A 14,014-nucleotide genomic window follows, 5' to 3' on the forward strand; every position below is an offset into this window, starting at 1 on the left:
ATTCTAATAGAGGCTAATAATTTTTTTCTGTTAACTTAACCCTGTTTTATAAGTGTGTAATAACTGTTTTGTTCATTCACTCACACACACACTTATTACACACTTATTACTCATTTATTACTCACTATCTCTTTCACTCACCATGTCACTCAATCACTGTCACTCACTCACTCACTCACTCACTGTCACTCACTATCTCAATCACTCACTCACTGTCACTCACTATCTCACTCACTCACTCACTGCCACTCACTATCTCACTCACTCACTATCTCAATCACTCACTCATTCACTCAATCACTGTCACTCACTATCTCACTCACTCACTATCTCAATCACTCAATCACTGTCACTCACTATCTCACTCACTCACTCACTCACTCACTCAATCACTGTCACTCACTATCTCACTCACGCACTATCTCAATCACTCACTCACTATCTCAATCACTCAATCACTGTCACTCACTATCTCACTCACTCACTATCTCAATCACTCACTCACTATCTCAATCACTCACTCACTCACTCAATCACTCAATCACTGTCACTCACTATCTCACTCACTCACTATCTCAATCACTCAATCACTGTCACTCACTATCTCACTCACTCACTATCTCAATCACTCACTCACTATCTCAATCACTCACTCACTATCTCAATCACTCACTCACTCACTCACTCACTCACTCACTCAATCACTGTCACTCACTATCTCACTCACTCACTATCTCAATCACTCACTCACTATCTCAATCACTCACTCACTCACTCAATCACTGTCACTCACTATCTCACTCACTCACTATCTCAATCACTCACTCACTATCTCAATCACTCACTCACTATCTCAATCACTCAATCACTGTCACTCACTATCTCACTCACTCACTATCTCAATCACTCACTCACTATCTCAATCACTCACTCACTATCTCAATCACTCACTCACTATCTCAATCACTCACTCACTATCTCAATCACTCACTCACTCACTCACTCACTATCTCAATCACTCACTCACTATCTCAATCACTCACTCACTATCTCAATCACTCACTCACTATCTCAATCACTCAATCACTGTCACTCACTATCTCACTCACTCACTATCTCAATCACTGTCACTCACTATCTCACTCACTCACTATCTCAATCACTCACTCACTATCTCAATCACTCACTCACTATCTCAATCACTCAATCACTGTCACTCACTATCTCACTCACTCACTATCTCAATCACTCACTCACTATCTCAATCACTCACTCACTATCTCAATCACTCACTCACTATCTCAATCACTCACTCACTATCTCAATCACTCAATCACTGTCACTCACTATCTCACTCACTCACTATCTCAATCACTGTCACTCACTATCTCACTCACTCACTATCTCAATCACTCACTCACTATCTCAATCACTCACTCACTATCTCAATCACTCAATCACTGTCACTCACTATCTCACTCACTCACTATCTCAATCACTCACTCACTATCTCAATCACTCACTCACTATCTCAATCACTCACTCACTATCTCAATCACTCACTCACTATCTCAATCACTCACTCACTATCTCAATCACTCACTCACTATCTCAATCACTCACTCACTATCTCAATCACTCAATCACTGTCACTCACTATCTCACTCACTCACTATCTCAATCACTGTCACTCACTATCTCACTCACTCACTCAATCACTGACTATGTTTACATGCAGCCAATAACCCGTTCAAAACCGGGATATTAGCAATAACCCGGTCGCGCACGGCCATGTAAACACCGGCAAAAACCCGGATATGCTCATATCCCGGTTTTTAAAAACCCGGATATTATACCTGGGGTACCCCTTTTCTAACCCGAATATTTGGTCATGTAAACGCATATCGGCATATCCCCATCAAAAGGAACATTGATTTGTGTTCTGCGCATGTTCTATTCGCAAGGAATCTTGGTCTTTTGAGTAGAGACGCATACAGAAACCCGCGTGCAGTATACCGGAAGTAAACAAGAAGTAGAGGTAAACATGGCGAGACGCAGCACAGCAACACACTTTTGGAGCGAGGAGGAAAGCGCAAACAAAGGCGATCGCTATCTGCCCCGAACTATTCATTATCCGCGTGCTGCTGCTGTTGTTGTTGTCTTTGGATACATGAAGAAGAATCGGAAATGACGCATATTGCGTCTTAAGGTTGTCCGTACGTCCAGACGCGAACCGTGCGTCGCCGTTTACATCGGGATATTACCAATTGATTACAAATTCCATGTATACAGGAGTAACTCTCTCTGCTCACGCATGTAAACGGGTTATTCCGAATGTTTCAGAAACTCGAATAGTGACCTTAACCCGACCATAACCTGGATATTGGCTGCATGTAAACGTAGTCACTGTCACTCACTATCTCACTCACTCACTCACTCACTCACTCACTATCTGTGTTTAATGAAGGATGTTACATTTTATAACATTTGCAGATAGATCTGTCTCCATCATGGCTCCATTAAGCGCCGCAGAGAGACAACGGCGATGCCGTGCACGTCGGGATGCTGATACTGAGAGGAAGCAAAAATATCTAGAGAGTGAACGTCAGAGATGGAGGCGGGATGTAGAGCAAGGAAAAAAGAAGATTAGTGATCTAAGTGAGCGAGGGAAGCGTCAGCTGCGTAAAAAGTGGAGGAAGCAGAACAAGAAGAGAAAAGAGAAAGCAGAGGCTAGGAAGCACAGTCAGGACACCTTTCCTTTGAGTCCAGATCCTGTCCAACAGTCAAAGCAGCAGTTAGGATCTTCAAGGTCAGGGTTGTGTGCAGTTACTTAGGATTATAAATAAATGGATACATGCGGAGAATAAGAAGCAGGAATATCACTGATGATTAATTGTTTTTATATATGGTGTACATGATTTAAAGGAGAACTTGGTAACTTTTATAACTTAATAAAACTGTCTAGAAATCATTTGGATGGTTAAACAACCTGTTCTGGTGATATTGGTGACTTCCCCCGCTCCCCCCAGCGTTCCCAGGCGGAAAACCAACCTTGCAACTTGGGGACTACCGTCCCGGCAAAATAGAAATTGGAAGTCTCGTGAGAAGCGAGAAGAAGAACGAGAACGAGCGCGAAACAAGAATCGCTTTACGGCAATTCAACATAAACACACACGCATGTATGATGTACTACCAGATTACCCACCTCGGTAGACAAAGCTCCACACGATTCAGTTGGCTTGCTCCGATCAAAACAAACGCACATGAGCAGCGGTAGAGAGGGGGAGGAGGCCGCCGCAAGTGAGTTTTTTACGACCGTGTTGTGACATATACGCCCCCCCACAGCTGTAGGGGGAGCTCGTGGGGAAAACATGCGACAACAAAAGGGAAAATCAGCAAAGAAGTGACTAGAGTTCGCTAGAGTTGCCGAGTTCTCCTTTAAACCCCTAAGTTACCAGTAGATTTTTGTTTTGTTTCAGGCGACATAAAGAAGGAAAGCGAATTTCCAGGAAGAACAGGGATACACTACACAAAGAAATTGAAAAACTAAAGAAATCGCTAGAGAAGGAAAGAAAACGTGCTGACAAATACAGAAAAAGATATAAGCGCTTAAATAAGAATGACTCCCCTCGTTCAAAAATAAATGAATTAACTAAGACGGGAAGAGTAAGCTCCAAAATCAGAAAAACACTACTCTATCATGAAGCCTTGATTGAAGACATAAAGAATAAGTACTGTAAAGCAAGAAAAGAAAAAGAAAAACAAGTAATAGCAAAGGTAACAGCGGGGAGGATTGTGAAGAAGTACAGGCTACAAGGTTTTGCCGAAAATGCCCTTGGATTTTCAAAGAAGCGTCGCAGTGTTCAGAGTGAAGACCTCTGTTCCACCAACAGAAATCCCACAAACAGGTTCACTGCTGCTTTCAAGTCCAAAGTCAAAACCTTCTTCACTCGAGATGACAACAGTCGGATAACGACTGGACAAAAACAATTACCAAGAACAAGGTGAAGAAGCAGAAAAGGTTTCTGGCTGACACAATGAAAAATCTTCACAAAAAATTTCTTACTGAAAACACACACAACATATCATACTCCCTTTTCTGTAAGCTTCGCCCATTTTGGGTTGTACATCCCACTCTCTCTGACCGGAACACGTGTCTGTGCAAGATCCATGAAAATCTCAGATTTGTCATTGAGAAGTTGCATAATTTGAGGCTCATAGATACTTCAGATCTCGAGAGTTTGACTAAAATGATAACCTGTGACACCTCCAGGAAAATGTGCATGTATGATGAGTGCGAGGAATGCAAAGACAAGACTGTTCAGCTCTCCAGATATGATGGCTCAGCAAAGGTTGCATTCACTCAATGGGCCACAGCAGAGAAAGCAAGGGAAGATGCGAGGGAGGGTCCAACCACTGTCAAGATTACAGTGAAGAAAACAATGGAGGACACACAAGACAATCTTGTGGAGTTTTTCCACACTCTTCTCCATAAATTCAAAATTGTGCAGAGAGTTGAAGAAGAACCTGTCAAAAGAGGAGGCAGTGATCCACATTGACTTCTCTGAAAACTACACATACAAATACAGCTCAGAGATCCAAGCTGTCCACTTTGGCTCCTCACACCAACAAGCTACTCTGCACACTGGTGTTCTCTACATAGGTGGTGAAAAAGAGCCCATCTGTTTTAGCACAGTGTCACCCTCCAAACACAAAAGCCCCCCAGCTATATGGGCACACATGAATCCGGTGCTGAATTATCTACAAGCCACATACCCAGATGTATCTGTTCTACACTTTCTGAGTGATGGACCTTGTACCCAATACAGACAGAAAGGGAATTTCTTCCTTTTCAGCACAGAGCTTGCAAGACGAGGCCTGAAAGGTGGAACATGGAACTTTTTTGAGGCAAGCCATGGCAAGGGGGCCCCTGACGGTGTTGGGGGAACCTTGAAAAGAACAGCAGACAAGATGGTGACCAACGGCCACGACATACCCGATGCCCATGAGCTATATAAGGCCCTCACTGAAACATCTACAACTGTTAAGTTGTTTTATGTAGCATCTGAAGCAGTGGAGCAGGCAATGGAAAAGATGCCAGGCCAGATTCCACCAGTGCCATCCACAATGAAAACACACCAAGTGGTCACATTCACTCCAGGAGAAATCCTTTACCGGGAAATTAGTTGCATGTGCTCCACGCAAAAGCAGCTAAGATGTCAGTGCTTCACCACACAGCATTTCACTTTTAACAAAACAGCCCAAAATGTGCCAACAGAAGCAATTGCTTGGGAAAGTGGAGATCTTATTGGGAAGTGGTGCGTGCTTAAATATGACAGCGACCTTTATCCTGGGATCATCATGGAAACAGATGAAACACATGCCCTTGTAAAGTGTATGCACCGTGTTGGTGCCAATAGGTTCTTCTGGCCTCCAAGAGATGACTTCCTGTGGTATCTCTTCGATGATGTGCTGGAAATCATTCAAGCACCACAGCATGTGACATCCCGCCACATGGAAATACAGAGGGATGTGTGGATGCGACTCTCCCTGTCACTGATATGATGCTCTTTTTTTTTTGTTTTTCAGAGCATTACCAATGTTTTCCATTAACTCTCAAACTGTAATGTTCCCCCTCCCCCCCCCAGTTGTATAAAGTTTAAAACAAGCATTTCATATAGATCCATACCACCCTGTCACAGTCAACCAATTTGTGACATCAGTTACCACCCCGTCACGGGGGTCTTTTTGTTAAAAATTTATGTAAAAGAATTGAAATTTTAAATAAATTAATGTTGAATGATGTTCTTGTTGTGTGAACTAATCAAATAAATGTAACTTTATTTGTATTTTTTTAAGTGTATTCGTTTTTTCAGTACAAACAATGAGGCCATTGAAATGTCAAATTCATATTTCAAGATTAAAAAACTAAGAATAAAAAAAAAAAAAAATTACAGACTTTCTATTGATGGTATACAAAAAAGGGACAATTTACTATTAGGAAAACATAAGATTTAAAAAAAATATTTCCTGTTTTACTACTCTAATGGCATACATATTGTCCGTGACGGGGTGGTACAAGAAATACTCCCATACCTGAATAAAAAGGATAATATTATTTGGGATTTTGTGCCTGAGGTGGGAAAATATATTTTTTTGGAGGATTAAAATATCTTTAAAGTTGTAAGTTTTTCAAAAATAAGTTTGTTCTTAATGAAAATTTGGAAAATTGCAAAGTGGAAATGGCACCCGTTTCGTAGAATGACTCATACTACTAGCCTATAGAAAATAGTTTATTCATGTGATAGCATATTTTTCCCCCCAATGTTGTTTATGATCGTCCGGTAACTGATTGTTATAATAGACATTTCAATAATTGCAATACATCGTCAATATACGATAATATCGTCATATCGCCCAGCCCTATTAATTGTGTTAAATAAGGCCTTTCTTTCCATCAAAACTGAATATGGGCTCATATATTGAAACAAATTAGGTTGAATATATCAAGAGGGTTACCAACGGTTATGTTTAGGGTTAGGAGAAAATATCAATTAAATAAAAAATAATTAAATTGTAAGTAAATTGCTACTGAAAAAGAATAACACTTAGAATTGAACAGTAAGTGCTATAATACTGCTGCTAGTAAACAAGTAATAAAAACTCAGTGAGTGTTTTAGCGCAATTTTCTCACCACATGGGATCACAACACTAAGAGATAGTAAATCTTTTCCTGGATTTTTTTGTGCGTTCCCGAGATTAGACCTTCCTTAACATAATGCCGAAAACCCGAAGTCTCTAGGTGGTCTGGTTGAGGAGTAGATAGAAGTGCAAGATTGGTGCGCACAGACAGAACAGAAATCATGAGTTAACAATCGCAATTTGTCCGGTGGAAAATTGCGCTAAAAAACTAAAATAGTGTCTTAGAAATGCGGTCCTGAAACTGCAGCCTCTGGTATTGCAGGATCATGAACTCTTTTCAAGAGCTGCGAACACATTTTGACATTATTTGGTTCAATTGACTCAGTTTCTCCATCACAACTTTTACCATAGACCGAATTCGTGTTTAAACTGATTCACGATAAAGAGCGCGCAATGAGACGCACCTTTTTACTCGTGTGTGTTTACCACATAGACTGTAAAAAATAGGTTTACCACTAAAAAACTGTTAAAAAAATGATTATAACGCCTTTAAAGCTAGATGACGCACTATATTATCACATTAAATAATCAATTCACACGCTCCTGAAACCAATAAAACTATCTGAACGCATTATATCTATTTGAAAACTTTAAAGGTTTAAAAATACAAACCTTTCTTCAGCAGATTCACAACAGAGTAGCGCGGCGCAGCCTTATGACGTCACAGCACCACACCAAAATAAAAGTCCTGGTCACAGGCTAAAATCACTAAAGTGCATATAAATTTAGACTATATATAAAAACATGTACACGACGTGAAATTCATGTTTAAATACTTGCTGTCCAATGATGCTAACAATATAAAACAGAGACAGACTGATGACTGATCGTTTTAATTTAAGTTCATTCTTTTTTTGGTAAGGTCATCAGTCCACACTAACTGATGTAGAGCAGTGTTTCCCAAATTCCTGGTATCCCTTTGAACATCATAACATTTAGAAAACCAACCTTAGTTTTTAAACAACTTGTTTAATCACTATAGGGATTTTTATGAAACAAAATAGTAACGCTTTAGATTACAGCCCACAAAGTACTCAATAAATAAAACAAATTTACAGTGTACATTTCAGTAATTATAATGTACCTATAAACAACGTATGTGTAGGAATAAGGGAACAATATGTAAAGTTTGGGGATTAGAGATGTAACAACCAGGAACATTAACAAATTGTTTATACTGGAAGTATATTATGGAAGCCCCAAAAGGCCATAGATAATTTTTTTCTTTCCTGTTTTCTCTTTATCACGACTTAATTTTCTCGCTATCTTGACATAAATGTTTTCTCGTGATCATAACATAATAAAGTTTTCTTCTCGTGATCTTGACATAACAAAAGTGGGTTTTTTTACAAAGATTGTTTGATTCTGAATCTAATGCTCCAGGATTGCACTGTTGCTATAGTAACGATCGCAACTTTCACGACAGATAAATTGTGCGCTCTTAGATGTTGTGGATATTTCAGAAAAAAGTTTGCTACTTTTAATAATAAAGTCTACAATAATGAAATAAATAAAGGGTTATCAATCATGGATGCCAGATCACTTCTAAAAAATCTTTTAGAGCTGCTTGGATTCAACCTACTTTATTTTACTCATGCTCTTCCATCAAAAAGAGGTGCAATACTCCATGTAAGCTTTCCATTAAGCTGCTGTTGTACTGGTGAGCAAGTAATTAACGCATATAAACTCCATGAACACAGATGTAAGATGCAACCAATGTCTTTTATTTATTGTGCTCTAATTAATTAACGTTGCTTCCAATTAGCTTCTTGTTGTGTCTCATTCTTTGTTGTTCTAAGTCCATACCTTGCATTGTCCATATTCCATATGTCCTTGAACATCACTCTCTATCAGTGAAGCATGGTTAAGCACCATTAAACTCAATCCAACACAATCTTATAAGCACGGTCAGCATGATATTCCCCGTAGTACATGGCTTAACACGGTCAAAAAACTGTGTGCTTCCCCACTACCAATACACCTGTTGTCTAATTACCCATGTGCTCCTAATATGCCAATGTCAGAGCGCCCCCAATGGACAAATATATAATTGCATTAAAATGGCTCCTACACTCCAGATTTACAAAAATTAAATAAAATAAATGGTTTACAAAGAAATGAGAAAATACAAAAGGTTGCAACACTGTATAACATCAGTTAATTAAATTATACACATATTTACATATATAAATCACATTTCTCATCAAAATACATTGAGTGACACTGTGAGGCAAACTAATGACGCAATTACTATAAGACTGCGCTGATCAAAACAGTGTCGTAAAGATGCACAAATAAAGATATGTGCAAACAGAATACTATACAGTGACATCTACATTAGTTTTAATAAGCAATGAGTTTGAATCACACTGAACGCTAGTGCGGTAGTGAAACTGTGATGAGTCATGCGTCTAGCAGAACGTAACGATAACAGATACACTTTCAAGCAAAATAATCATATTGATTCAAGCATTTAACATTTATAGAAGGAAACAGGAAACAGGAAAGAGCAGCAAATCGCTAAATGCATGGTTAAAACCATGTACCAGAGGCAAATCATAACTCAGATGTTGAAAGTTTTACACATGAGAGAGGAGTAGAGATCTCTCAAGCAACAACTGAAAGACAGGAGGAGGCTTTAGAGGCAACACCTGACAAAGCTGATGAATAATGTTGAGTTAGAGGAAGTAATAGACGAGGATGAGGTTGAGGAAACTGCTTCCTTGAACTTGTTAAAATGTTTAGCCAGTATGATAGTGTACTCAGGCTACATTTGGATGATGTCAAAGACCAGAATTTGCTCTGGCCCCCTTCCTGTTCGCAGGAGTGATGAGATACTTAGTAGATTGTCCTCTCTCAATGGCTGGCTGTCTAAGTGGTGTCCGCAAAAATAATATAGAATTCATAGACAATTGGAAAGGTTTTTGGGGCAGACCTGACCTGTTGAAAAGAGATGGTATTCATCCCTCCTGGGATGGTGCTGCTCTTCTCTCTAGTAATATGGCTCATAGTCTTAGAGCTCAAACATGACAATCTGGGGCTCAGGTCAGGAAGCAGACAGACTGGCTTAACCGACCGTCTGCTAGCCATCTCACGTCACCAAGGTCAGATAAATCCCATCACATAGAGCCTCTTTCACCTAGCTATCATCATATAGAGACTGTGTCTGTTCCCCGAATTAGGACATACAAAAAAACTTCCGTCACAACACTTATTAGTTATTAACTTAGGGGCCGCTAACACGACACCGTTCTAACAGAAAACCCTAAAGTTCTTTTTGCGTAAACTTTAAAACGTGAACCTGTGAGAACGCTGACAGCGTGCACATGCGTATTATGAGTTCAGTCCATAGGGATGTGTGTTTGAATATATGTGCTCAGGCGTGTATCCTTCTTTACAAACCAACCCTCAACAAACTACATCTCTGGCCTTAAAAATTATAATACAGAATTTTTATCGCTTCCCCGTAGCCATGTGAACCGTAATTATCCCGACAATGCTTTATCTGTAGAGAGGTGAAGGGAGGGAAGGGAGGCCTTCACAGGGGACAGACTAGTTGACATTTCAGGACTGTGCTGTCGTCGCGTCCAGGCGCAGGTCCTTCATCAGATCTAGATACGGCCTGGATCCGGCGGACTGCGGTAAACCTCGGGATAAACAGAGAGACTAATATTAGCGTAGACGCCATTCTTCTTATGATGTAACGAGTACATCAGGATTCAGAATCAGAATCCCAATGCATCTTTTTCTTTATCCACATATATATTAAAATCACCAACAATTAGTACTTTATCTGTAGCCAATATTAATTCTGATAGAACGTCCGTAAATTCTTTGATAAAGTCTGTATGGTGCCCTGGTGGCCTGTATACAGTAGCCAGCACAAATGTTAAACGTGATTTATCGTTTACACTATATATTGCTATATTAAGCACCAACACATCAAAATAATTATATTTAAAACTAGACTTCTCAGTAATTCTGAAGATATTACTATAAATTACAGCAATCCTCCCCCTTTGCGTTTAAGACGAGGCTCATGTTTATAACAGTAATCTTGCGGGGTGGACTCATTTAAAGTAATGTAATCGTTTGGTTTTAGCCAGGTTTCTGTCAAACACAGCACATCTAGGTTATAGTCTGTAATAATATCATTAACAATGAGTGCTTTTGGAGTAAGGGTTTGAATATTCAGCAACCCAAGCTTTATCATTTGTGCATCCGTATTATATCTGTTTTTTATTTGTTGAATGAATGTCAATTAAATTTTTACCCTTACACTCTAAACCCGGATTTTGTGTTGATGAAACATTTTAAGTGATCATTACTTATTCTTTGTTGTTTTTTAAAAAACGTTGTCATTACTAAATCAAATGAGTTGATTGCACTAATCAGACGAAATATTGAGTGCAATGATCATGTTAAGCTGAGATAACTGGGTATGTTAAGCTTCTGTAAGGGAGGGGGGGGGGGCTATTGAAACAGGTGACAGTGAGCAGAGCGCTGTCTGAACTGAAGACTCCACTCGTCCTGACTGATGCTGCACGGCACGCGAAAAGTGGATTTTTGAAAGCAACGTGAAAAGGTGAGTGTATAAAAGGTCTTATCTGTAGATATCTTTCTGACAAAAATGATTACTGGACCGAAAATGAAAAACTGGACCGATGTTTGTTGAACGCTAAAAGGTTAATGTTCGACATTAGTGTTTTTTTTCTGTCAGTTCACAGATTCGTTATAACGTTAACATTTAAATGAGCTGTTTCTGCAACAGTTTATAATGTTAGCCAGAATGTTTGTGTGGGTTTACATTTTAGCTACAACGTTTTCGTTTCGTTGGCATACTTTCTTTTTCTCCTGTCGGTTCATATCAGCATGTGAGTGTATGTAACGTTAGGCCTACACGTGCTTGTCGCTAACGACAATACTTTTGTGTATTAAGGTAACAGTTTAAAAAAATAGCTTATTAAAGGTCCCGTTCTTCGTGATCCCATGTTTCAAACTTTAGTTAGTGTGTAATGTTGCTGTTAGAGCATAAATAATATCTGTAAAATTATAAAGCTCAAAGTTCAATGCCAAGCGAGATATTTTATTTAACAGAAGTCGACTACAGTGAACGGCTCGTTTGGACTACATCCCTCTACTTCCTTCTTTAATGATGTCACTAGAACAGTTTTTTGACTAACCTCCGCCCACAGGAATGCTCCCTCAACTCTACCGAAATTCGTTTATGTACTTGCGCACTTCTTATAACTTACTGTGTTTACTCAGCTCTTACGGTGATTTTCTGAAGTAAAACTGACGCTTCATCTTTTGTGTGATGTACAATAAACTTTATTAAACTCATCAGTATATGTTTGATCATCATTCAGACAGCAGACTTGTAGGCTATTAATAAATAATGGATACATACAAGCAGATGACAAATACGTTATAATAACCGTAATTAAACTACTAAACTATACCTGTTTCATCTCTATACAGCACTCTGACTCTGTAGGCATTATTGTCCGACTCGAAATGAACGCCGTTACTGAGAGTTTCTGATATTATCATCATTCCGTGAGATGAAATTGTCCTGAGAGACTGAGCGCGAGCTCGTGAAGCTCCGCCCCCTGTGTCATCCAGCAGCAGCTCATTTGCATTTAAAGGGCACACACTAAAACAGCGCGTTTTTCTGAGCCCCAAAAAATGACAATTTAAACATGCTGTAAAAAATGATCTGTTGGGTATTTTGAGCTGAAACTTCACACACACACTCTGGGGACATCAGAGACTTATTTTACATCTTGTGAAAAGGGACATAATACGGGACCTTTAAGGTTTTACATGAGTGAAATTCTTTTATCGACTACAGTGGACTTCGGCCGAAAACAGGATGTAAATACATGTATGAGCGCTGGCTGAATTAACATCACTTTTATTAATATCTTTCACATCTACTGCAGTCAGATTCACCGTGTTCACTCTGAAGGAATCACTCACATGACCTGTGCACTTGTAATGACACTTCAAGGATGTTAAGAGGCTAAAATCAGGTTTAGTACTTGCCCCATTGAAGTCAACAGGGTGCAAATTTTAAAAAGAGGATAACACGGTGTAGGCAACACCGATTTCTGTCGTTGTTCTCTGTACTGACAGCACTCCAAATTTACAAAAAATGAGCTCAATGTTAAAAATTGACCGGAGTTCTCCTTTAACGCACTTAAGGTACACTTGTCTAAGATTCACTCGAAAGACCACAATGCTCAACTGTGTGAAACTGGCCAAGTAACTTTTCACTGTGAATGATGTGATTTTTCTGGGCCCTGCACAGAAGTGGATTTTTTCACTCACCTTCGCAGTACACATTTAAAAGTTAATCACAGAGTCCAGTGTCCATTTATAGGATGTAACTTTCATTCTGATGTGTGCTCCACATTTAATTCACATTAGGGCTGCACGTTTTCAAGTTTTTCATTAACCGTTAACCGAGGCCCTTAGCGGTTAATACTCGGTTAACCATAGTGTGCGCGCCGCAACCCCGAGATAGGCGAAATTTGCGGGTGGGACATGTCCCCACCACTATTTATAAGGTCGATATTGTCCCCACCACTTTTGAAACATCTTGTGGCACGAATACCAATACAAATAAACAAAACATCTCCAGTTAACTAGCAGAGCATTCATTTCGTTCGTTTTTTTTTTTATTGTTTTTTTTTGGCGATCTAGCGCTGAAATGTTTGTTTTTTAAATCAAGTGATCAAAGTGCTCGTTGCCGCTGCGATCGAGAAGGGTCTTGTAAAACGTGCTGAGGTATTATTAATTCGTGGCCACGAAACAATTCACCTGAATATTCACCAATTCACAAAAAAAAAAAAAAAAAAAAAAAAAGGAATAAAAAGCTGTACGAGAATAGTCGGCCTTCACTGAAGAGCTATATCTTCACAGGTAAGAAAAACAGTTTAATAATTATTATTAATTCGTGGCCACGAAATAATTCACCTGAATATTCACCAATTCACAAAAAATAGGTCTTTTTAGCATTCACTAATTAATAGTATCAAACTGTTTTTGGCCACGTTGTAATTCGTTAAATCAAAATGAGGGAGGGAATTAGTTCAACGTGTCCACGATTTATTAAAACGAGGGAACAAATAAGTCGTCGTAACAACTAATTATTTAGATCAGTGGACAGGGCGCATAAGAACAAACAGTGAGAGAGCCCCGGCCGCGCGCGCGCGCACTCTCACCACCTTCAAACAACACGAGCGCTGTAATTGCTCTCTCTCCCTCACGCATATCAACACAATAGTAAAAGGTCGGAAGACCGATT

General features: G+C 39.3%; 1 protein-coding gene across 1 annotated transcript in view; it reads right to left on the minus strand.

The window, feature by feature from the left end:
• Window positions 1-7,373, minus strand: part of LOC307164962 (uncharacterized protein) — a 31,869-nt gene extending 24,496 nt beyond the window's left edge. The window contains exon 1 of the mRNA XM_079882203.1: window positions 7,315-7,373. The gene's annotated coding sequence lies outside the window, so the exon portion shown is untranslated. The remainder of the gene's footprint in view (window positions 1-7,314) is intronic.
• Between the last annotated feature and the right edge of the window lie 6,641 nt (window positions 7,374-14,014).

Source organism: Squalius cephalus, assembly GCF_949319135.1.
Source record: "Squalius cephalus genome assembly, chromosome: 9".
In the NCBI taxonomy this organism is placed as follows: domain Eukaryota; kingdom Metazoa; phylum Chordata; class Actinopteri; order Cypriniformes; family Leuciscidae; genus Squalius; species Squalius cephalus.